This window comes from Prionailurus viverrinus, chromosome X, assembly GCF_022837055.1.
Source record: "Prionailurus viverrinus isolate Anna chromosome X, UM_Priviv_1.0, whole genome shotgun sequence".
Taxonomy (NCBI): domain Eukaryota; kingdom Metazoa; phylum Chordata; class Mammalia; order Carnivora; family Felidae; genus Prionailurus; species Prionailurus viverrinus.
This window is the reverse complement of record NC_062579.1, coordinates 85,345,871-85,370,957: the sequence shown is the minus strand read 5'-3', so window position 1 is coordinate 85,370,957 and position 25,087 is coordinate 85,345,871. Positions and strand designations below refer to the sequence as shown.

Genomic DNA, 25,087 nt, shown 5'->3' with positions numbered 1-25,087 from the left:
TACTTTTTCTTCACTTACTGACATGATCACTTTTTTACTGATTGATTTTCATATGTTAAGCCAACCTCGCATTTCAGGGATAAATCACAGTTGGTCATGGTGTATATAATCCGTATTATATGTTGTTGGGTTTGTTTGTTAGTATTTTATTAAGGATTTTTGCCTCTATGTTCATTAGGAATATTGGTCTATTGGATTTCTTTCCTGTGATGTGTTTGTTGGATTTGGGTATGGAGGTAACATTGGCTCCATAGAATGAGTTGCTACTTTGATTAATGTAAAATGCCAAAGTAAAAGATTGCAGACATGATTTGCATATAGTCATCTGGAAGTTTTCTGCACTAATCACCACCCCAAGGGGCTAGTTCACAAATGGGCAATTTTGTGTGTGGCTGCCTTTGTTTCAAGTTGACGGCCATCAATTGTGTTTACCACAGGATCATTATTTTTCTCTTCATTTTTACTCAATATCTTATTATTGTTTCTCTCTCCATTACATTCTCCTCCTTTATTACCCTTCTCTCCTGCACCATATGTCTCCCCAGGGACTCTAGCTCCCCTGTCCACAGTGCACAGGATAGTGTAGTTCTGTAAATGCTTAGGGATAAAGGGATTGCTGAATCCTGCTTGAGTCAAGCCCTCCCAGTTCCTTTTTCAAATCACCCTTTCTAATTCTTCCAATCACCGAAGTGTCTCTCATCCATGAGCCACATTTCCTGCCCATATTCTTCAATTACAGGCCTCCATATTAGCACTTTTCTGGTTGAAAAATAAACCTGGTTAATGCTGAAAAGGAGAGACCATCTGTGCCACTCTTGACCCTTTTCTGGTCAGCTGCCAAAACATACATGACGGTGCCAGCTGTATTATCAGCTGTTCCCTTGTAATACAGAGGGTGCCAGGAGCAGCAGCAAAAGATGTAGTAGAATTTAAAAACATATATTTTATGATATGTTGGGAATACTGAGCTTGTGGATACCAAGGTTTGGAAAAGCCAATGCTAGAAGTACAGCTTTTCCCCTTAGACTTTTGTTTAAGACTCTGGAGATTCTGGGGTGTCTTGGTGGCTCAGTCGGTTGAGCATCCGACTTCGGCTCAGGTCATGATCTCCCGGCTCATGGGTTCGAGCCCCGCGTCGGGCTCTGTGCTGACAGCTCAGAGCCTGGAGCCTGCTTCAGCTTCTGTGTCTCCCTCTCTCTCTCTGCCCCTCCCCCTCTCACACCCTGTCTCTGTCTCTCTCTCAAAAAGGAAATAAACATTTAAAAAATAAAAGTGCTAATAATGCTCTGGACATTCTGGTAGTGGGGAAGCCCCTTCGGCATACCTTAAATACTGTGTGGCTAGATGAATGAAATACAAGAAAAGTACACTCAGTATCCAGTATACAGGCTTTCGTTTCTTTTTCCTTGAAAGGCAGCCTGGTATACTGAAAGATCATAAGCTTTGGAGTCAAAGATCTCAGTTGCTATCCAGGCTCTGCCCCCTATGTATTTGTATGGGGGTACAGTCACTTAAGTGTCTGTGTCTCACTTTCCTTCTCTGTAAAATGGGGGATAAAAATAATACCTATTCCAACGTTGTCACAATGACATAATAAAATATATATTGAAGTACCTAGCACAACATTTGACTTGAAGTAGATAGGGGCCTTCTTTAAAAGATAGCAGAGCAGAATGTGCTGGAGGGGAGACTATCGATTGGTGGCATTAGTTTGATTCTGCTGTAGGCTCTATTTTACGCACTCTGTATTTCGGAAAGGAAGCTTCACAGAGTCAAGAAAGACATGAGCCCTACCCGAGGAACAAAGCTTCTTACCTTGACTTGCTTGAGAGAGATGAAGGGAATGAGGAGGACAGTGGAAGCAGGCATTGTTAGTCTCCCAAGGCGATTGTGAGAATGAGTAAAATAGAATTCTACTCTGAGACTCTGGATAGCCTCCTTCATCTTCCAGTATGAAGAGGTCACACTTGTGTTTTTAGCTCCTCTTTCCCTGGGTTTCCATTCCAGTTATCCTGAACCATTCACTGTTACAATTTTTAGTCCTAACCTGAATTATCAAAGATATAACTTGTATTAAGGCAGCACTCTTGGGGTATGTATTGGATTAAAGATGAGCACAAATTCTTTGATGCCCTTCCCATAGAGAGGCTAGGTCTGTCCCTACTGCTTATGTTATAAATCTGGGCTGGCCTATAACTGCTTTAACCAATAGAGTATGGCAGAAGTGACATAAAGCTTATTCTAGGCCTAGCCTCTAAAGAACGTTCAGTTTCCATGTTGGTTTCTGGGATCTCTAAGCCATCATATAAAAACTTTGACTACTCTGTGGGAGTGACCAAATGGAAAGTCCCACAGATACTTGGAAACAGAGAGAGGCCCAGCTGAGTCCAAACTTCCAGCCATTCCTGCAAAGCACCAGACATGTGTGCAAAGCAGTCCTAGGCCCTCCATTCAAGCCATCTGAATACCACTGAATGACTCTAGTTAAAGCCAATTGCAGTAGAAAAATTGCTCAGGTGAGCTCTGACCAAATTATTACCTATAGATTCATGAGATATAATAAAATGGATTTTTTAGTTTATTTATTTATTTTTGAGGGGGGGCAGCGCGGGGGGGGTGGGGAGAGAAAGAATCCCAAGCAGGCTGCACGCTGAGACCTGATGCAAGGCTTGATCTCATGAACCGTGAGATCATGACCTGAGCCAAAACCAGGAGTTGGATGCTTAAACGACTGAGCCACCCAGGGACCCCAAAATGGATGTTGTTTTAATCTACTATATTCTAGAGGTAGTTTTTTATTTTTATTTTTTTAATGTTTATTTATTTTTGAGAGAGACAGAGTGCAAGCGGGGGAGGGACAGAAAGAGAAAGAGACACTCTCAGAGAATCCGAAGCAGTCTCCAGGCTCTGAGCTGTCAGCACGGAGCCCAACCAGGGGCTTGACCTGATGGACTGTGAGATCATGACCTGAGCCGAAGTTGGATGCTTAACTGACTGAGTCATCCAGGCGACTCTCTGGGGACAGTTTGTTATACAGCAATGGATAATAAGAAAAATTCCAAATCATATACATATAAATTTAGGATTCTGATTTTTAATCAAAAGCAATTTATGCATGTGATTAAACAGTACATAAACATATAAAATGCAAAGCCAAAGTCTTTTTCCTAACCCTGACTCCATTCCCCAAAGGGACCACTAAATTTTTTATATCTCTCCAGAATTGTAATAAATATAAAAATATGAATATAAAATATAAACATATATAATATATTATATATATTATATATATTTTATATATAATATATATAAATATATATTTAAATATAAATAAATAAATATATAAAATATATATATAAAATATAAAAATATAAAAAAAAATCTTTATTTTGTTCATCCAAGGTCATATTAGGTATCTAGTAGCTAACTGTACCATTCTGCACCTTGCATTTTTTTACTTACCAAAATCTTTTAGAGAGCTATCAATGTTCATAGATCTCCTTTCTACATTTCCAGCATGCCATATTTTTCCATTGTAGGGGTAGCATAAACTCTGTGAAGGCAGGGATTTTTTCTATGAGATTAAGTAACTTGCTCAGGGTCACTCAGCTGATAAACTGGTAGAGCTGGGATTCGAATTCTAGAGGTCTGGTTCTAGCTAGCACCATCCAAAGGAAGTTCCTGCAATGGTGGAAATGTTCTGTGTCTTTCTGTCCAATGTGTTTAGCCTTTAGCCGTATGTTATTGTTGAGCAATTGAAAGAGTAGGTTGGTGGGACTCAATTTTTAATTTAACCTAATAAATATTTAATCTTATTATTTTATTTAATTTTATTAACTTTATTTCTTTAATTTTATTAATTTAAATGCAATAGCCACAGTGTGACTAGTGGCTACCATATTGGAAAGCAGGGCTTGAGAGTCTGTGTTTTTAACCTCTATGCTCCTCTGTAGAGAAGGAAGAGCCTACTAAGGAGGCCCAGAAAGAATAGCCAGAGAGACATATAAAGAAAAATAGGGGGGCGCCTGGCTGGCTCAGTTGGTAGAGCATGTGACTCTTGATCTTGGGGTTGTAAGTTCAAGTCCCATGTTGGGTGTTTGAGAGTACTTAAAAATAAAATCTATTTTATTTTATTTTATTTTATTTTATTTTATTTTTTTATTGTTTTAATAGAGAAAGAGAGTGCATGTGTGCAAGTGGGGGAGGAGCAGAGGGAGAAGGAAAGAGAATCTCAAGCTGGCTCCACACCAAGTGCAGAGCCCAACTTGGGGTGTGATCTCATGACCGTGAGATCATGACCTGAACTGAAATCAAGAGTCGGATGCTTAACCAACTGAGCCACCCAGGTGCCCCTAAAAATAAAATCTTAAAAACAAAAAAAGAATGCAGGGTCACAAAAGCCAAGAGAAAGAGTATCCATCAAAGAAGGGGGTGTAGTCAATTGTGTGTAATACTGATTCAAGTTGCTAGATGAGGACAGAGAAGTGACCATTGGCATCAGCCAGCCAAAGTTGACCTAGAGAAGTTTTGCAATTACAGATATTGGAGTAGTTGTGAGATGAGGACAATGAAAGCAGCATGTGTAAACAATTCTTTCAAAAAGTTTTGCTATGAGGGAAAGCAGAGAAACTGAGCAGTAGCTGGAGGAGGGGAGGATGTAGGATTAAGAGAGGCTTTTTCTAAGATGGCCAAATACTTGAGTAATGATGATAATCATCCTGTAGTGGAGACAGATTGATGCAGAAAAGCAAGGTCCTTGAGAATGCGAAGGTACAAGAAGACCCTTGAACAGAGACTTCATTTCAGCGGGTTTCACATATTTCAGCTTCACTGTGGTTTTCAAAATCCTCTTAGATCCACAAAACTACTAGGGAGTTCCTTCATACCCGATGGCCTATACAGACAGTGGACACCCAACTGAGCCCCACTGAGAATTTTGAGAAGCTGAATACTTCTAATGGGACAGAGCAGTTTTCAAGCTAGCTTATAAAACCACTGTGTTACCAACAGCACTTAAATGCAAGGTAAGGTCTATCAATAGATCACATTTGCAAAATGTTCTCATGAATATTATCTAATCTGATTTTCAAAAGTGCATGGATAACGGATGGTAATATGCCCATTTTATAATGAGGAAAGCCTGAGGTAGGAATAGGTAAAGTGATTTGTGTAAGGTCATACAGCAAGTTAAAGGCACAACTGTGAATGGAGCTTATCTCCAGACTCACCTTCCCATGTGCGCGCAATGACTTTTCCCCTCTCCACTGGTGAGGGTGTGTCTTGAGTCATTTGAGAATTTTTCCTTAAGATCTGCTTTAGCTCTATTGTTTCCAGAAACAAATGTCTGAAACATCATGGAAAGTACCTAGTTTTACATCTTGTCTTTCTCACTTCCACCCTCAGTCTGAGTCCCCTGTCGATCTTTTAGTGTAGTCAGGGTACAAATACATCAGGCAGCAGCGGCACCTGACGGGATTCTGGAAGAGGTCGTAAGTGGAATGGATATGTGTGGGAGATTTTAAAGTGCCTCTAGATTTGACTTGCATTAATACAGACACCTAAGTTGTCTTGCTAAACTTGACCATAGAAGAAAGATATACAAAACTTTTTGTTTCATATGTTCTAAGATCACATACAGTCTATCTAGGGCCTCTCTCTAGTCTTCTAGCATATCTACTCTTTAGGTACTACCCATCTTGGTCTCTCTTCTTTTTTTTTAAATTTTTTTAATGTTTATTTATTTTTGAGACAGAGAGAGACAGAGCATGAATGGGGGAGGGGCAGAGAGAGAGGGAGACACAGAATCAGAAACGGGTTCCGGGCTCTGAGCTGTCAGCACAGAGCCCGACGAGGGGCTCGAACTCACGGACCGCGAGATCATGGCCTGAGCCGAAGTCGGCTGCTCAACCGACTGAGCCACCCAGGCGCCCCTTGGTCTCTCTTCTTGAAAGGAAGAGATTGAGTAGAGCAGGGAAGGGAAAATAAAACATCAGAGGGTCTGGAGAAGACACAGCTCCTAAGACAAAAACACGGTTGTATAAGGAATTCCCAAACTCTTTCACCCCAAAAGTTTGGTTATCACCAGTTAGACCCCCAAGACCTGACCTTTACTGTCCTCCAGCTTGTGCTCACCGACCCTTGTCCCACATTTTTTAAGCTCTTTTTTTCCAGCTTATCTATGAACTTAGGCAAAGGGAAAGTGAAACTGCCCCTGGAGCAAGTGACTGCCCTGACAAGACCTCCAGCCAGCCCAGACCATCCAGACTAATTTTAACTTAACCCCTGACCCGCACCTGCACAGATGGACCTTGGAGTGACCTCTAGAATGACTCATGACTACCTTTATTATAATACTAAAATCTCCACCCAAGGTGGACCCTCAGCCTCATTACATAACACACAATGTATGTATGGGCATGTTTCCTTAAGGTGCATGTGTGAACTTATGCCTGCCTCTACATACAATGACAAGGCTTCCCTATCTAAATATTTATCCTAAACCTAAATAAAAGGGGGAGTCATGGCTTTGGAAGCTATTCCTTCGTGATCTCCTTATTTGCTGCAAATAAAGTTTACTTTGTGAGACAACTCAACCTGGTCCAGTTTCTGACTCACCGAGGAGCTAACTCACATCGATTCCATTACGTGACCACCTCCCTTCCATTGCCTCCCTTATTTCTAGGATCTTCTCTCATGTCTCCAAACCTATCTTCCAGGTCCCCTGCTGTCCCAATCCTCCCTCAGTGCCTGCTCTAACCCCCTGGAACATACCTTATCTGGCTGTCACCCACCAGGGTCATCAATTGAGCAGTTTAAGTAATTGACTCCTTTTCTTCTTTTTCTCCCTTCAAAGAGGAAATTAACTTGTATGAAAGTGTTGTAGGATTTTTTTTACCTCAATACCCAGGGTTCATTGTCTTGCCACTTCCAAGAATGAAGATGTGGACACAAAATGAGCAGCAGGCAGAATTTTATTAGCATATAAGATCAGAAAGGAAGAATAGTAGGAAACCTCTCCTTACAGAGAGGGGACATTTGAAAGTGAATGCCCAAGGACTATAGGCGAGGGTCCTTATTTTATAAGGTTCCGGTCACCACCCCTCTTCCCTTCCCCCTCGTTCCTTCTCATGTTCTACCCTTATTGGCTGGATAACTCTGGGTGCTGGGTTGAACATTCCTGATTGGCTCGACTCCATTGCATGAGGGGTGGACTATGGCCATACCATTCCTTGTGGGTCATGTGTTTTATGCTCTACTACTTATTTTTAATTAGGTCTTTTGTCAAATTCCTGAAGGGAACCTGAGGGGGAGTAGGTGGTGTCTGTTATATTCTTAAGAGGAACCTTACGCCTGAGGGGCTTTGCTGTGTTCAGACACTCCCAGCATTGTTCCAAAATATGTGTTTTTCCCCACCCAGGGACCTCAGGTCCTAACCTTTCACTCTCTGCTTACTGAATCCTATCTTTTCTTATCATAAAATCACAAGAGACCCCCCCCCCCCAAATAGCCAAGAGAGTCTTGAGAAAGGAGAACAAAGTTGGAGGGATCATATTCCCTGATTTCAAACTATATTACAAATCTATACTAGTCAAAACAGTATGGTATTGACATAAGAACAGATGTATAGATTAACGGAACAGACTAGAGAGCTCAGAAATAAACCCACACAAATTAATTTGCAACAAAGGAACCAAGAGTATACAATGAGAAAAGGGAAGTGTCTTTAACAAATGGTATTCAGAAAACTGAACCACTATATGCAAAAGAATGAAGCTGGACCACTATCTTATACTGTACACAAAAATTAACTCAAAATGGATTAAAGACTTAAACATAAGACCTGAAACCAAAAAGCTCCTAGAAGAAAACATAGGAAGTAAGCTCCTTGACATGGGTCTTGCCGATTTTTTTTTTTTTTGGATTTGACACAAAAAGCAAAGGCAACAAAAGCAAAAATAAACAAGTGGGTCTATATTAAACTAAGAAGCTTCTGCACAGCAAAGGAAACCATCAGCAAAATGCAAAGGCAACCTATCAAATGGGAGAAAGTATATGCAAATCATGTATCTGATGATAAGGGGTTAATGTCCAAAATATATAAAGAACACATACAACTCAATAGCAGAAAAACCTCAAACAATCCAATTTAAAAAATGGGCAGAGGATCTGAATAGACATTTTTTTTTCAAAGAAGGCATACAGATGGCCAACAGGTACATGAAAAATTTCTCAACACCCCTAATTATCATGAAATGCAGATCCAAATCACAATGAGATATCACCTCACACTTGTTACAGTGGCTATTATCAAAAAGACAAAAAATGGCAAGTGTTGGTGAGGATGTGGAAAAAAGGGAACCCTCGTGCATTGTTGGTGGGCATGTAAATTGGTGCAGCGACTGTGGAAAACTGGAAATTCCTCAAAAAATTAAAAAAATAGAACTACCATATGATCCAGGAGTTTCATTTCTTGATATTTATCTGAAGGAAATGAAAACACTATCTCAAAAAGATATAGGCACTCCCCTGTTCATTGCAGCATTATTTACAATAACCAAAATATGGAAGCAAACTACATATCCATTGATGGATGAATGGATAAAGAAAATATGGGATATGTATACAGTGGAATATTATTCAAGCATAAAAAAGAAGGAAATCTTGACATTTGCAACAACATAGATTAAACTCGAGGGCATTATGCTTTGTGAAATAAGACAGTGAAAGGTAAATACTGTATGATCTATAAAACCAACCAATCCAACAACTAACCAACAAACCAAACTCATGGATACAGTGAAATGATTGGTTATTGCCAGAGGCAGACGGTAGGAGGTAGGTGAAATAGGTGAAGGGGGTCAAAAGGTTCAAATTCCCAATTATAAAATAAATAAGTCTTGGGGCCGTAATGTACAGCATGGTGACTATAGTTAGTAATACTTATCGTATATTTGAAAGTTGCTAAGAGAGTAGATTTTAAAAGTTATCACAAGAAAAATATTGTAATCATGTATAGTGATGGATGTTAAGTAGACTTACGTGATGTTAATTTCATAACATTTACAAATATTGAATCGTTTGTACATCTGAAATGAATATAATGTCATACATCAATTATAGCTCAATAAAAATAAATGAGAAGTTAGCAATCAAATATTTAATACAGGAAAACAAAACAAACGCTGATCAGGAGCTTGCACTGAAACCTACAGTGGGAGGGACCTTACAGATCAATCAGCGGGTTTATTTATATCTAGTGAGACCCAATGGGGGCAGGTGGCTTTCTCAAAGCCCCACAACTAGAGACCTGGGACTAGCTTCCTGACTCTCAGGCGTACTACCCGTGCTGCCCAATAGCAATCCAATCAATACCTGTTTGTTGAATGAATCACTCATTCAGTACGAAGGGGAAAGTCAGACAAAGGCTCCCAGCAACAGCCTGTTAAGGGCAAACTTTCCCACACTTTAATTTGATTAACTAAATGAGAGATTTAAGCTGAGAAAGGTGTTTGGATGGTTCTTAATTAAACTCCGGCCATCAAATAGAGATTTCAACAATTTGATCCCACACAAGTGAATCCTCAGTCCAACGTCAAGTTGATGCATTTAACTCTACCACCTATTTGTCCTTCACCGAGTCTCTAATTGGCATCAACAGCGTGAGTCAGGGAAGAACCCAAGGGAAGATTGACTAGTGGTAAGAGTGGGCTTTAGCACAGCTACATCCTGAGCTCTGTGACCTGGGGCCAGTTTTTCAGCATTTGGGAGCTTATTGCTACCTCGTGGGGTTGGCGTGAGGATTAAATGAGCTCACACAGGCAAAACACACAGTGCAGTCGTCGAGCGCCGGGGTGGTTCAGTCGGTTGAGCGTCCGACTTCAGCTCAGTGAGAACCTATGATCTCATGGCTCATGGGTTCGATCCCCACATCGGGCTCTGTGCTGACAGCTCAGAGCCTGGAGCCTGCTTCGGCTTCTGTGTCTCCCTCTCTCTACTCCTCCCCTGCTCATGCGCGCTCTCTCTCAAAAATAAAGATTAAAAAGAAATTTTTTTTTTAAAACACAACAGGTTAATAGTAGAAAGAACTGCATTCAAATTTGAGTCTTGCCACTTCCTAGTTGTGAATCTGGGGGCATGCTGGTTAACCTCACTGTGTCTCCATTAATGGGGATCGATAAAAATATTTTTCTCCAAAAGGATATTGAGAAGATTAAGTGAAGTGATACACACATACAAAGCATTTCACACAACAGGCTGCACTAAATGTAACTTGTGTTTGTAGGTAGTCGGCACAGTTCTCCAGAGCCTCTTTAGGGAGGACACCCCAGGCTTGACTTCCGGGAGGGAGGGAGAGACCCATTCAACTTGACAAAGGCCTGCAACAGAGGCTACCCAAAGGCCTCATGTGTGCTCCCTGTGTTTCCTCTCTCTGAGGCCCATTTCCTTTGTTCTCTCATAATTTCCTCTCATTCTTGCCAGTTCAAAGCCTTTTACGGCGACTTGGGGTTTAGACTTTATGGGTTCAGTTTCCAGGCATTTCCTGTTACCTTTCCTCTTTATCAGTTTCCTTCTTTATGGACAGTCTGTTTTCTTGTGCTCACCGCAGCACAATGAGGCAGCTTAATACATTCTCACGTCCACAGAGGGGCAGCAGAGTGTGGTAGAAACAGTCCTGGCCTGGGTATCAGGACAGCTGTGTTTTGATTTTCCTAAATTTGCTCGAGCACGTTACGCCCCCACCCCGAGCCTCAGTTTCTCTGTTTTTATAGAGAGAGCATTGAATTAGACTGAGGAGCAACCAGAGGCCCCAGACACCTACCTAGACCTCTGCTGTGACCCACCTACGTTTGTGGTGAAGCCTTTGATCCAATTTCATGTTTATCTATTGTGTTCTTAAAAAACCAGAAGGATAAACCAGTCTACTTAAGGCAGCCTTCCTAGAGGAGAGGAGCCTTTAATTATCACTCCCCCAGGGGAGTGAGGGCCAGGGATTGGCCCAGGGGATTGAGAAAAGCAACTCATCTATGGGGCAGCATCGGCTAGAATGCCCTGGGCAGCCTGTCCTTCTGGAAAACTCCCGGCTCAGGTGTTGCTTAAGCTTTTCCAGTTGCCCTCCTAACTCACATAAAGAGGAGTCTCCATCCAGAAGAGCTGGGCTAAGCTGGAACAGACAGGAGGAAACGGGTGAGTCAGGGAGCAACTTCATTCAGCCGTATATCCCTGGTGCCTGGAACATGCTTGGCACTCTCTAAATGTTGCACTGAGTGGAATGAACCGATTGTAAGGTGGCTCTGTTGTCATCTTACTATGGGACCATAGCTGAGTCATCTCAGCTCCTTATTTTTTGCGTTTTTTTTTATTGAAATATATTTGACCTATAACATTGTATAAATTTAAGGTGTACAACAGGTTAATATGATACATTTAATAAACTGTAAAATGACTGCCATTGTAGTGATAATTAGCACCCCTATCATATTACATAATTATTTCTTTTTAGTGGCTGGAATAATTAAGGTCTAGTCTCTTAGCAAGTTTGATGATTATAATACATTATTATTGTTTATATTCACTATACTGTGCATTAGACCCCTAGGGTTTATTTACTCCTTGTTGCAAATTTGTACCCTTAAACGACATCTGTCCTATCTCCCCACCCCCAGCCCCTGGTAACCACCATTTTACTCTCTGTTTTGGATGACTTTGGCTTTTTTAGATTCCTCATATACATTTCACTTCTTTCTTTGTCATCATTTTAAAAAATTGTTTTAATGTTTATTTGCTTTTGAGAGACACACAGACAGAGATAGAGAGAGCCAGGGCGGGGGGGGGGGGGCGGGCAGAGAGAGAGGGAGACACAGAATCCGAGGCAGGCTCCAGGCTCTAAGCTGTCAGCACAGAGCCAGACACAGGGCTCAAACCCACCAACCGAGAGATCATGACCTGAGCCGAAGCTGGATGCTTAACTGACTGAGCCACCCAGGCGCCCCTGTATTTCACTTCTTTAACCCTAGCTCCCCATGACTAAAGTGAGGATGACTTTTTTTATCTACTTTCAGGGATTGTTTTGGCCATGAAATGACAAAGTGCACATAAATGTACTTTATGAAAACGATGCCCTACAGGCGTCGGGCGTCGAAGATGAGAAAGCTTATCTACTGTTAGATTCCTCCCCCCAGAATGTATCATTTTAGTGACTAAACTCCAGTGCCAGGTTTCTCACTGACCGTCATCTCTTAAAAATAGTGAAGAACTTTAATGAGATTCTATACATCCCATGGGATGCTAAGCTATTTTCATTTTGAATAGGAAAAAAAAAAAAATGACGGTGCTTATAAACATTTCTGCCTTTCCTGAAATAGCCAGCATGAGAAAGGTGTGCTTACCCCTGGAAGAATCGATCCCTAAGGTGACTTCCAGCTTGACGACTCCAGAGGGAGACAAGACTCTAAAAAGACCCCAGAGGGCAGGTTCTCAATTTACTTGGCCTTATTTCCCCACTTAGCGCTTCGCAGAGGGTCTAGCGGGCTCATTGACTGAAACAGTGAAGGCAGACTTGTGAACTGCTTGTCTGTACATCAGACCACCACGAGATGGCAGTAAAGTCAGGCGAATTCATTCTGTTCTCTGCTTCTTCGTTCAGCCTCTGGTCCTCAGGTCAAAGAATACGATTCACGTTTAATTTCCTTGCTTCCGTTTCCTCCATTCAACTATCCTTCTACAAACCTCAATATCATAGTTTTTTGTCCCCCTCAGTTTTAGTCTGTGTCTTTCCCTGGCTACGGGGGAATGAAACAGTATTGTAAGCCTTTGTTTAGAAACAGAAACCGTTTGTAAATAGGGGTGTTAGTACCGTAACGCCCATTTTCACAGGGCTCTCGCAGAGATGAAATGAACTGATGTACCTAAAATTTCGTATAGGGCCCGAACTCAATAAATGTGAACAATGACTGCCATTATTCTTATGGGTTAGACTGACCCAGGTTATTTGATAAGTGAAACAGATTTCAAAGGTAGGAACCAGAAGGAAAACGGGGAACAATTCTTGCACACACATCCCAGGGGCAGTTCTCTGGCAAGGTTAGAGTTACAGGGGTGGAAATATATGTCTTTCTGCTGTGTTGTATGACTTTTTCAAACCGTCTTCACCAAGCCCCCCCCCCCACCCGGGTGAATTTTGGGAGAAATTGCACGCAAATACATCTTTCAAGAGAAAGCCCCTAGCATTGCATCGAGCGCTGTAGGTTCTCAGTGAAAGTCGGACTTTTCATCTGAAAGCTAGACCAGTTTGAGCTAATGATATGGTCTCATTCAGGTGGTTCCCCACTGGACTGTGTGTTGCAATCATCTGGGCCCTCTTCCCAGAGATAATAATTCTATGTATCTGGAGCCGGGCCTAGAAATCTGTATTTTAAAGCTCTCTCCAGACATTTGTGGGAAGGAATAGACTAGTTGAAAAGTGTTTAGCAGGAAGAAAAAGGAGCCAAGATGCGTTGATCATTCTAGGTGTTGTGCTGAGTGCTTTATATGTGTCATATCATTTGACCTTCACAGCGGCTCTGTGAGGTGGGTGGCGTTACTTCCATTTTACTCACAGGAGGGCTGACACTCCAAAGTGTTAAATCACTTGCCTACTGGTTCAGTTTGTAAATGACATGTCATGGCTGCAGACACCGTTCTCTGTAATTCTCATCCAGGATCTTGTTCGTGCACCACTTGACTTCCGAGCACATATGGTCCTGGCCCAGTCTCTACTCTCTGGCTAAGTGTCACTTTTGGTCAAATGCTTACCTGTCTACTCAATGGCTTTCTCTATAACAACATTCCTGCCTCTAGCTGGGGCTTGATGAATGAATACAACAAATAAAAGAGGATTAAATGAAATAATGGATAGAAAAAGCGCCTCGTAAATTGTAAAGTTCTATACACATATTGGGTGGTATTGCCACACATTATTTAACATATTTGTGGCATTGGTTGTTACCTAGAGGTTCCAGGCCCGATGAGAGCCTTCAGGGTCTATATCTATTGGCCAATGGAGCATGGATGGAAATAGCTGAATGCTCAAAGCTGGCCTCACAGGTATGGGGCTAAATCAATGGCTGGAATGAAGGTGCACTTGCTCCTGAGTCGTGAGGTGTGTCAGCTTGCCAGAAGAGCAGTGACATGGCACATAGCAGGTGGTGAGCACGTGTGCACCCTTGCTCCTTCCTCTTTCTTGACTCTATCTTTGCAGTAGAGGCTGCGGTGGCCGTGGTTCAGTCTCACGGGAGGGGATCACTCAATAAGGCCAAGTCTTCCTCTTGGCAGGCAATCACCTAGAGGATGAGGCCATTCCTGGCCAGTGTGGAGTTGAGGCTCTGATCACCCTGGAAGCAGCTGGCCCCATGCTTGGAAGAAAAGTCCGTGGTTCCCTGGCCTGTGCTGGGAACATAAGAGGGCGGACTCCCAAGGTGGCCAAACAGGATAAATGGAAGAAGAAAGGCCAAGTCATATGGTTGTACTGGTTGCAGTACAACCAGCCATTTGTCAATGCTGTGCCCACCTTTGGCAGGAAGAAGGGACCCAGTTGCAACTCTTAAGTCTGTTGTGATCCTGGATTTCCCCAATAAAGCCATTTAGTCCAATGAGAAAAAAAAAAGTATGTAACAGTCACTCAATAAGCATATTATGGACACTTACTGTACATAAAATACTGAATGAGACACTGTACATAATTTTAAGAATTCAAGAATATAGTATTCAAGAAGCTTTGAGGAGATGTTATATATATAATATACGATATATGATATATATATATCTATATATATCATCCATATAGCCATTATATATATATATTATATAAACATGCATCTATTATGTCTATATATATACATATATAGACATCTAACAAATTCAACCATAATAATATCAATTACAAACCATAATGACATGAATCATCAAAAAGGATAAACTGCTAAGGCTCATGAGAACTTTAGAATCTATCTTCTTTTAGTGTAAGTTGCCATCTATATTACAGAAAACAACTCTTGACTCTCTCTTCATATTTCTCACACTACTCCCTTGATCAGTCTCACCTCCTGTGGCCAAAGTGATTTTGAAAAATGCAAATCTGATGTCATTCCCATTCTTTAGCAATGGTCCCCATTGTCTACAGGATAAAGACTCCTTAAGAATGGCCTATATGGACCTTGGCCGTCACGTCCATTAACACTCAAGATCTTCCTCTTGCCCGGCCACCCTCAAAATACCATGTTCTTTCAAACCTTTGCAACCTTGCATGTGCTGTGTCCATTGTTAGGAACACCCTTCTCCCCCTTCCTCAGCTAGTTAACTTCCTACTTTTTCTTGAAAACTCCTTGCCCTCTTTGAGCTGGATTTGATGCCCTACATCTATATCTTTGTTTCATCTATATAATAGCACTCGTCACACTAATATTCTCTTCACTTGTTCCACTTCTCTCTCTGGCTCCCTTTCCCTCAATCTAGTTTGTTGATCTTACCTATGTGAGAACAACATATTTAAAGTGCTCACCACAGTGACTATGAGCTGAAAAAGTTCAAGTGGATACAATCAGAAATCTATTGAGCAGATGCTAGATGAGAGAGGCCAATTTCTTAGAGAGCTCATGTTGAATCGAACAGGTACAAACACTTGGTTGGCTGGTTTTTGACCAGTCTCTTTGGGGGGGAAAGTACCTGTCTTAGTCCATTTGGACTGCTGTGAGAGATGCCAAAAACTAGGTGGCTTATAAACAACAGAAATGCTTTTCTCACAGTTCTGGAGGCTAAGAAGTCCAAGATCAAGGTGCCAGCAGATTTAGTGTCTGGTGAATTCTTTCTTTCTGCTTCACATGTGGCAATCTTCTCGCTGTGTCCTCACATGGCAGGAGGGGGCATGGGAGCTCATTGGGGGGTCTCTTTCATAAGGGCACTAATCCCATTTATTAAAGCTCCACCCTCATGACCTAGTCAATTCCCAAAGGCTCCACCTCCAAATACCATCACGTTGGGCATTAAGATTTAACATATAAATTTGGGGGTTCACAAACATACAGTCTACGGCAATTCCCAAAGCTCTTCTGAAAAGCTGCTTCAAGTGTCGTTTGATGGTCTATATAAAGAATAACAGAGTGACACGAAGGTTTCTTCAGGGGCTGGTGGGGGTCAATCTTAAGAAAGATCCAGAAGCACAATTTAAGTTGGCCTAAGACATGATTCCTCTCATTTATCCCCTAATGAGGAAAAAGATGAGCAGATTAGCTAAAACTTGGGATAGCTATGCAGGAAATAATATAAATAGGAAAGACTGGTTGGCAACATATGTGGATGGGTCAGAAGCAGATGTTTAAGGGTGCTGTGGAAGATTTCAATGGAAGGGCTCTTTTTTTTTTTTTTGGCAGAACTATAAGGGAAAGAAAATCAACCATATCAGGGCATCTCTGTCACCATGAGGATTTGAGTCTTTACTGAGTGCTACACTGACTTTCTGGAAGTGGTTAGAAATAGTGACTACTAACAAAAACATGTTTTCCTGAACTACTGAAGTTTTTTCAAAGGATTTTTTTTTTTTTGCCTTTGTCTCTGGCAAGAGAGCCTGACAGACTTCTGGAATCTTTAGTAGGTTCTTGGCCTCCAATCTAGAGTCTGGTTGATAGTTATGCCCAACCTGGAGAGTAAGAAGAAAGCTGTCCTCATGGCTTTGGCTATCTTTTTACTGGGGGCTGTGGTAGGGTGTTGGGGGGTAGGGTGTTTGGCAATTGCCCTTGAATTCATTGGTTTTGCTTTATATTTTACAATTATTCATCTATGCTGAACCTAGCAGAGAAAGTTCTCTCCTCATTTAGCTTGGCTGCATTGAAAATATTTTTATGCTGCTACCTATGGAGACCCTATAGTTAGCAGTGTCTCTCCGAACAGATGGGACCACCAACTTCTTCCAAACCCTTGCTGCCTGCTTAACACGAAATGCAAGTTCCTATGGCAAAAAATATGTTGAATAAGCAAATAGCAACCCTAGCCCTCCCCACCCCCAACCATGAACCCAACCAGGTGGGTTGCAGCCCTCGTTTCATAAGTTGAGATGGTGAGTGAAGGGAGGAGCAGCTGATTTTCCTGAGCTGGGTATGCTTTGGGGAAAACTCCACTTTTATTAGGAAGAGGTCTGTTGAAGAGCTCAACCTCTCCACTCGGTCCCTATGTTCTCTAGTGTTCTAATTTTATACTAATGTTTTCTAAACTCCCCCCATCCTTCTTTTCTTCCTCTTCTACCTATCTATCCCATTGACTCTCCTTTAGACTCTTTCCTTTCTTTAATCTCTCTCTAATTCTTTCCGTTTCCCTCCACAGACTTCCAAAGGAATCTCTTTTTTTAATTTTTTTAACATTTGTGCATATTTTGAGAGACAGAGACAGAGCACGACTGGGGAAGGGGCAGAGACAGAGGGAGACACAGAATCCGAAGCAGGCTCTAGGCTCTGAGCTATCAGCACAGGGCCCGATGCGGGGCTCTGAACTCATGAACCGTGAGATCATGACCTGAACTGAAGTCAGACGTGTAACCGACTGAGCCACCCAGGCGCCCCAGAATGCCAACGGAATCTTAAATATCTCTCTGTCGCTGAGGTGATTGTTCTCAGGGCCAGTGCAGGCAGCCTGGTTTGCTATGAAGGCTGCGATGGCCCCACAGGTGGCTCCTAGACAGACATGCTGCATATCTGTTCTGTCTTTCTGCTCTGGATGGTGAGGTTGAGGGCAATATGCTTGTTCCCATTGCAGGTCCCCCTCTACCTTGGGGTCACTTCTTCCATCATTTTGCCTATAAGGCTCAAGCAGTGTCTCTCAAGTTCCCTGGTTATGGGAGTAGATTTGATGATAAAAAAAGATGTCAATATTGTTCTCATTGCATTCTACCTGAACCCCCTCCCTGAATCCTGACTTCATGAGTTCCTAGAATTTGGATGTCATCTTTGTATAGGACTATAGTCCCCCGTCCATACCCCTAAGCTGCTTACATTGGTAAACAGCTCTATACCTTCTTGCCCTACCCCAAAGCTCCAAGCTACTTCATAGATCTTCTCCCTTCCATTAGTCCCTTCCTCACCACATATCTGGGGCGCCTTACCTCTGATCCTGGGTCATAAGCATGCCTTTTTCTGGAGTGTTAGCTCCCAGAACTAGGCTTTTGGCAACACTTGCATCAAATCAAAACTTCATATATCTGAAAGTTCCGTTTCATTTCGTCTAGCCCTTCATCAGTGTTGGAAGTGTCAGTGGTCATTAGGTACTTGCTATATTCTTGCTTCCCTGTCTTTTCCTCCAAACTTTCAGGGGCCAAGACTTCCATCAGATGATTTTGTAAAAGAGAAGGCTTGAGAAACCCAAAAGACAGACTTAGCTCACTCTTTTTAAATGAAGACTTCGATAATGCAGTTTAAGATTCACAGCAAAATTGAAGGGAATGTGCAAAGATTTTCCTATATTCCCCCATGCATGCATAGCCTCTACCATTATCAACATCCCCCCCCCCCCCGGAGTGGTATACTTATTACAACTGATAAGCCTACATTGACACACCATAGTCACCTGAAGTCCATAGTTTACATTACGGTTCACTCTTGGTGGTATACATTCTATGCATTTGCACAAATGTATATTGATGTGTATCCACCATTATACTATCAAACCGAGTGTTTTCACTGCTCTACCAACACTCCATGACCTGCCTATTCATCCCTCCCCAAGCCTACCAACTCATGGCAACCTTTGACCATTTTACCATCTCCATAGTTGGAATACTAGAGTAAGTAGCCTTTTCAGATTGACCTTCCACTTAGTAATATATATTTAAGTTTACTCCATGTTTTTCATAGCTTGGTAGCTCACTTCTTTTTAGTGTTGAATCATATTCCATTGTCTGGATGGACCCCAGTTACTCTATCCATTCACCTACTGAAGGACTTCTTGCTTCCAAGAATGGGCAATTATGAATAAAGTTGCTATAAAAATCCTTGTGCAGGTTTTTGTGTGGACATAAGTTTTAAACTTCTTTGGGTAAATACAAAGGAGCATGATTTCTTAATCATATGGTATAAGTATCTTTAGTTTTTTTTTTTTTTTTTTTTTTTTTTAAATTTTTTTTTTAAACTTTTATTTATTTTTGGGACAGAGAGAGAGAGAGAGAGAGACCATGAACGGGGGAGGGGCAGAGAGAGAGGGAGACACAGAATCGGAAGCAGCCTCCAGGCTCCGAGCCATCAGCCCAGAGCCTGACGCGGGGCTCGAACTCACGGAGCGCGAGATCGTGACCTGGCTGAAGTCGGACGCTTAACCGACTGCGCCACCCAGGCGCCCCTAAGTATCTTTAGTTTTATAAGAAATTGTCAAACTGTCTTCCGAGGTGGGTTCACTCTCTTTTATGCCTTTTCCCTCTTTCTCCAAGCAGGACTCTTTTCTTCGGATTAGTTCTCTAGCATCCTTGGCTTCTAAGCTGGCATTCTGAGCATGTTAGCTGCAGAGAGAGCCTCCCTGTTACTCTTTCCTACTCTGATTCCCAATCCTGACGCCCACACCAATGCTGGCCCTACCAAAAGCATCAGCGTGTGGCTAACACCTCCCAGTAGTTCATAATGACCCATTTGTAGTTGGCCAGACACCATGTCCCTTAAGTACATAGGACTGGGGTTCTATGGAGGGCAGTCAGTTTAAGTAGCAGCCAGTGACAGTTTGTTCTCTAAACAGCAGAGATGTAATAATATAACTTAATGCTGAATCAAAGAAAATAGCGTCAAACTCCAAACCAATTTGATTTGCAACTTGGAATAAAAGCAACGTGTCTTGATTTAAATGTCAGGCCCACTGCTGAGTGATGATTTAATAACTTTTATGAGGGATCTTGTCATAGCAAATTCAACATTGGAATAGAATGACTCACAGATAGAGTGTTAGAAATTGTACAGAAGAGCACAAAAAGGAACAGACTTATCTCAGGGCCCCTCTAGAAACTTTGCATGCAGCGAATTTGCAGTTAGGACCTCTTTTCTCCCTCTCTCCTGCCACCTAATCTTTCTTTTCACAGATACATATGCATGTGTGTAGAGACAATCCCCCAGTGTGATCCCAGATTACTGCATTATTTTCTGAGCACACAGGTCCCTGAACAATTGTAGCATGGAGGCTCAGAATTGGTGCAATCTGAGAGGTGAGGCAGCAGCGATCCTGGCTACTTCTGAAAAAGACCTCACGAACTCATCTGGTCTTTTTTGCTCTGTCTTTAGACGGGTACTTAATTGCTTTCTCCCATTTTAGGAGTGAGATAGCTGAATTCCAGTGGAGTTAAGAGGTTCCTTCAAAGACTCCAGTCTCCTGACTCCCAGGGTATTCCTCCTGAATACCTTGTGAGATCTCTCTCCTTGGCCTTCCCCAGCTTCCCTGAGCTAGCATACTAGAATACTCAAAGCTGACCATGCTGCAGTTCCAGCCAGCTCCCCAGGTCAATAGGGAACCATGCACAGATGTTCTTAAGGGACAAGCTTCCATTCTGTTGGGCTAATTGTTCGATCATCAAGATTCATTTTGGAGGTCATTCAAAGTGTAAATATCTGGTGTTTTGCCTAGATGAGGGTTGCTTAACATCAAAAATATTGACATTTTTGGCCAGATAATTTTTTGTTGTGGGAGGCTGCTTTATGTATTGTTGGATGTGTACCAGCATCCCTGTCCTCTGGTTAACCGGTCTCTTCCTACAGTGTACAACTGCCTCCAGTCTCTTTTATACAGAGATTTTAGGTTAATCTTCCCAAACTATACCTCTAACTCAGTCGTTCTTAACGGAAAGCAATCCACCACGCCCCCACTCCCAAGGATGCTTGACAATGTTTGTGGATATTTTTGGTTTCCACCACTCAGGGGGGAGGGATAAGTTGCAGACATCTAGTCGGTAGAGGCCAGGGTGCAATAATACACAAGACAACCCTCCCCACCCCACCCCACTTCACCCCCGTACAACAAAGATTTGTTTGGCCCAAAATATCAATAGTGCCAAGGCTGAGACACTGTTTTCTATCCTGCCATCCTCTGGTCAGAAAATTTCCATTGCTCCCCATTGCTTGTGGGAAAGATGCCACATTCCATGGTTCCTCCTGGTCTCGATTCAGCTTATTATTTGCCAACTACATCTTCTTTCCCGAAGCAATTCTGAATAGAGTACTGTTTCTGGAGCGTGTGGTCAACCTTCTCGCTTACGTACTTTGCTCACACCAACCATTCCCACTTCCTAGAATGCCCACTTCCCGCTACTGAAGTCAAGTTGCAATGCTATGTTCTTTATAAAGCATTACCTGAGCACTTGTTGCGAGGAGCACTGGGTGTCATTTGTAAGTGATGAATCACTGAATTTTGAATTCTACTCCTGAAACCAATCTTGCACTGTATATTAACTAACTAAAATTTAAGTAAACACACACACACACACACACACACACACACACACACACACCATACACACACAAACATTTCCTGAGCCTGAATTCTCCCAGATAGAAATAATTCTTTTTTTTCCCTAGATTTTCCTGTAGAATTTCCTGCATGTCTCTTAAAACATTGATCACATTCAGAGTAGAATGGACATTCTGAGTTGGAAGGGGATTTTTAAAATCTCTCCAGCAAAAATTCCCTTCACTTAAAAAAAAAAAAAGGAAATTGAGATCCAGAAAGTTGAAGTGATTAGTTGAAGGCATTATACTTTGGATTATAGTACCTTGTATCCTTGGCTCCGTTCTTCTGGCATGGAAATAGATGACCATGGATGTTCCGTGCTGGCACTCACGTCTGAACACTTGTAAGTTGGTAAAGTAATTTATCTTTCTGAGACTCCATTTTCTCAGCTGTTAAGGAAAAGAATCATGGCTGTTGTGAGAGTCAAATGAGATGGTATATTCAAAATGTATGGCACATAGTAGGAACTTAATATGTATTTGTCAGATGAATAGAAGAATCAACAGTGCTTCAAGGAGTAGGATTTAGGGATTGGTGATGGTTCATGGGACTTCACTAAAAGGCGATTGGAGGAAAAAGGCAGTAGCTCATCGTCACTGCTCCCTATTTTGCACCCTTTCATAGAAAGCACAAGTTCCTCTCTAGGGCATCAGACCAGTGTCCAAGGTTTCTGTGGAGTAGGTGAATATTGACGTCAGCTCTCAACCTGAAGCTGTGCTCCTTTAAAGGTTTGCTTCCCCTGCCTCCCCTTTGCAATGCTAGTGATGTCACCTCTTTATTTCCTCAAGCAGATAACAGGGAGATTTGTGGGGAGAGGTTTGGATAGAAGGTGTATTTCCTCTATTTCTCCTTGGCTCCCTGTGTGGCAGCAGCCTGTAGCTTAGGTGCTGTTCAGTTACCTAATAGGAGTGTCTGTGCCTCAGTGACGCTGTGACTCCATGACTCTATGACTCTGTGAATGGAAACTCTGAGTGCATTTGGTGTGGCAATGGGAGCGCTTTGGTGCTGAATCCTCGCCCGGTGGTACCGGTTCTGACTGACTTCAGTAAGGTTTATTGAAGTCCTTCTAGCCAGGTCTTCACTCCGGAGTTGCCCACTCTGTCAACTTTCTTCCTGCCTAGAGCTTAGAGGTAATGGCATGCTATGTATCTATTCCTTTCATTTACAGAAACAAGTCTTTCCCTGGTCCCTGGGTGCATATACCTAATAAAAATGTCCCTGCTACTCTAATGGGAGGATGAGCTGACAAGCAACTGAAGAAACAGAATGAGACTTCGGATGCCTTGTCTGGACTAGATTGGGAGCATTCCAGAGAGGAGGAAGTTGCCTGACAGTTAGTCCACCTCAGAGCTGGCGCCTGTCTACCCTACCATGTGAGCACAGGAGATTTCGGTTAGAGGGGTCACAGGGGAAGCTCAGGTGGATCTATTACAAATTAAGTTAGGAGCCCCTCTTTAGGGCTTATAGGTCAAGGGTCCTATAAGAGGAAAATGGCTTTTGAGAAGATGAAAAAAAAAAAAAAACAGTAGAAGACAGAGTACCAGATTGAAAGTAGAGAGACTTGGTCTGGATCCTTGCCTCTACCTCTCTGTTTCAGAGAGAGTTCCTAAGGCTATCAACTGAGCCTCACGATTCCTGTCTGTGAACTGGGTACAATAAAACCTGCAGCCTTCTTCCTAGGGATGGCAGAAGTTGAAGGTTTGCCCGTCTCTACAGTTTTCACCTTGTGAAACCCAAAGCATTATATAAAACCTCCTACTTTTAGTAAGAGAGGGAGTATGTATGTATGTCTAAGGGGAGGCGTGACAAGGTGGTTAAGGAACAAATTTATTGTTTGCTTGCCTCAATGTGGTATTCTTCAGTTTACTCTTCCCAGAGTCCTACCCATCATTGTTCATGTTGAGGCCAGTTAGATTATTTTCCCTAAGAATGGTTCTCTTTCAAATTCACTCCATCTATCTAAGGATTGCATTGTTTCCATTATCTACTGTAGTCTGGCTTTCGCTATAATTCTCAGTGGGGCCATGTGACTTCAGGGAGTTATATGACTGCCTCCGTCTATGGTAAAGCAGTATCTCTGCTGAAGAACTGAAGTTTGACATTTGCCATGGGAAGGGATAAGGGATCCATTCATTCATTCAAGTATAGAAGGCAATATACACAGTACTCATGAGGGCCTCTGATGAAGGAATTTGACTTAGGGAGGTCAGGGAGGGCTTCACTAAGGAATTAATGATTGGGTTGAGCTTTGAAGAATGATTGAAAATTCACTAGGCAAAAAGAGTGGTGGGAAGTATATGTGCACATGCCTACATGTAGTAAGCATTTTAGGGAGTAGAATATGCATAGGCCTTATGGTGACAAGGATCGTAGCACATTCCAGAAACAAACAGAACAATACTGTGGCCGGTTTTGTAACTTTAATAAAAAAATTAAGTCATAAGTTTGGCTGTTGAGGGTTAAAAAAAGTAAGTGTACCCACCTTTGGAGTATTGTCAGGCTAAATCATGCACACTGAGCACCCACTGTTGACACAATGTGGGAGCTATTATCAAGAAAGAAGCTAATGCATCTGCACTGTTGAGCCAATCTAGAAGGGGGTAAAGGGTAGATGAAAACTATTTGATATGCAAATTTTCCTCCCAAAATTTTGACCAACAGGTACACCCATGTAAGGGATGTATGGACAAACTCCTGGTAGGATACTTGTTGAGGTGACTTGAGCCGATAGGGGTTAATCTAGGAAAGTTTCTTGGAAGTCCTGGATAGAGTTCCAAGGTAGATATGAGTTGGTGAATAAGAGGAAAGAAGCTGTTTCTGGCAGGAGAGACAGCATGAGTGATAATTTGGTGGTAGAAGGAACACTATTTCTGAGGTGAGAATTTCGGGATATATAAGGCTGTCCCGAATAGAGGAGCAAAGCAGCCTAACTTGGGACCATCTTAGACTCTTTATATGACATGCCAACTAGTCAATTAGAAGAAGTAAAATTAACATTCCCTGGGCACCATGTGAACAGAAGAAATTGGTTATTAAAAAGTAAATTGTCATGAAGATCAGTCTTGACATCTCCAACTGACTGTAGTTAGACCTAGCTTTCTGCAAGACTGTGAGGTAGGTGAAGGTCACTACCTATGTCTTTTCTCAGGATCCCTCTGCAGTTTCTTATCACTGGCATCCATTCCAATTGCTGGAGTCTTGTTTGCTTAGGCACTTGATTTTTAGTAATTAGTTGTTAGTCTGTTCCCTTATAAATTAATAGCTCTCTTTTCTTTGGGCACTGACATTTTCTGAGGGAAAATTCTCAGAGAAAGCACAAATACTTCAAAGGACAGTATTTACTTCTGATAGGATGGCAGGTGGTAGAGTGGATGTTTTTGAACAGGTGACCTCTCCTATTACCCTTCAAACTTAAACTGCTGCCTCACAAGCTTGGCCTTCATTCCAACGCATGTTTCTTCCCTCGATGATGCAAGGGTAGGTTAAGACAAAGACATGTCGTAAACAGCAAGGGATTTTTATTGATGTTTTGCCTGTCAAATCTCCTGATGATGCAGAATATGATTCTTTGGAAATAGTCTATGCACATCAG

The 25,087-nt window shown here is 42.1% G+C and overlaps 1 protein-coding gene across 1 annotated transcript in view; it reads left to right on the top strand.

Moving 5' to 3' along the window:
* The window catches only part of LHFPL1 (LHFPL tetraspan subfamily member 1), a 39,165-nt gene that overhangs the window by 13,415 nt on the left and 663 nt on the right, over positions 1–25,087 (top strand). The window lies entirely within an intron of this gene.